Source organism: Etheostoma spectabile, chromosome 15, assembly GCF_008692095.1.
Source record: "Etheostoma spectabile isolate EspeVRDwgs_2016 chromosome 15, UIUC_Espe_1.0, whole genome shotgun sequence".
Classification (NCBI taxonomy): Eukaryota; Metazoa; Chordata; class Actinopteri; order Perciformes; family Percidae; genus Etheostoma; species Etheostoma spectabile.
This window is the reverse complement of record NC_045747.1, coordinates 30,835,654-30,837,034: the sequence shown is the minus strand read 5'-3', so window position 1 is coordinate 30,837,034 and position 1,381 is coordinate 30,835,654. Positions and strand designations below refer to the sequence as shown.

Below are 1,381 nucleotides of genomic sequence, written 5' to 3'. Positions count from 1 at the left end.
CACACACACACACTTCCACAGCATGATGAATCAACCAACAGGCATGCTCCGAGACATGTGCCTTTGCACGAACTCATGGGAAATGATTGTCAATTTGGCCTTGGACTGTGTGTGTGCTGAGAGCCTGTGTTTATGGTGGGATGTCCATCACTTTTTCACCACTTTTGGAATTTACCCAGTTGGTAGAAAAGAAAAGAAAACAGAAAAAAAAAAATTCATCTTTGCGGCCCCAGCAGCAGCTCTGGCTGGCCCTCCATGGCTAAATGCCCTGGAGACGTGCCAAGCTGAGATTGTGGGCAGTCAGATCTGATTTGCCATTATTCTATTCTATTCTATTCTTTTTATTTATTTATCTCTTTATGATTGTAAGCAAATGGACTCTAAGGAGGCTGGCTGGGAGTCTATTTGAGGATGGGACTAGTTTTATTTTTTCTCCTGGTCGCTACATTTTCACCCAATGTAGTGATCCTTTTCAGAATATTGTAAAAGAAAATGCGATTTAAAGGGACTTTAAATCCACCACTGTCATGAAGTTAATTCATGACAATAACCAGTTGATGGAGCTAAACCTGGATAGCATTCTTTTGAAAAGTCTCAGTCATCGCTCAAAACTATGGATGTGAAATAGAATATTTCTTTTAGAATTATTTTGAGGAACACAGATTTCATGTTATCAGCTCTTACATTGAAGCCTCATTTATGAGTGTTACTAGCTCCCACATATGCAAGACTTACATTTAAAACAAATATGAAAGTTGCGATCACAGAAGGCTTGTATCATGTGGACGGAGTTTTGTTACTACTTTGAATTTCTGGGGGGAAGACAGAAACTTTGCACTAAAGCTTTAAGATGATGTATCGGGCCTTCTACAGTCTTTAACTTACAGGATATCTTGAAGACAGGAAAGGGGGGGGGGGGACTTGCATCAAAAAGCCCCAAATTGGATTCAACTGGTGTTCAAATAATGCCAGTTTCAAAAAGGCAGGTCGGAAAATAACATTGAAGGGAAATGAGCTGGATTGACTCATGTATACAAAACATATGTAAATAATATACATTTCGACAGCATCAAATCAGTTTCATTCCCAAATGAACGTCAATTGTTTCTACTTTGCTGTTTTTTTTAATTTAACAGTGAAAGGAGGGATTATGAAAGGCTTTTATTGTGAAACATCTGTCCAGGAAGTGTTGAGTTTACCTGACAGTTGTGAAAAAAAATGAAGTGGAAAAGACTGAGATTGATCAGCCAATTAACCAGAGCTGTGGTCAAGACCACCTTTGTCAAGTCCAAAGACAAGTCCAAGACCAGGACTAGTGGAGAGCAAGTCAAGACCAAGTCAAGACCAAGTCCAGAAAGGTTTGAGTCCAAGACAAGTCCAA

General features: G+C 39.4%; 1 protein-coding gene across 1 annotated transcript in view; it reads left to right on the top strand.

Moving 5' to 3' along the window:
* The window catches only part of rbfox1 (RNA binding fox-1 homolog 1), a gene marked incomplete at its 5' end in the record, with an annotated part of 164,360 nt that overhangs the window by 112,347 nt on the left and 50,632 nt on the right, over positions 1-1,381 (top strand).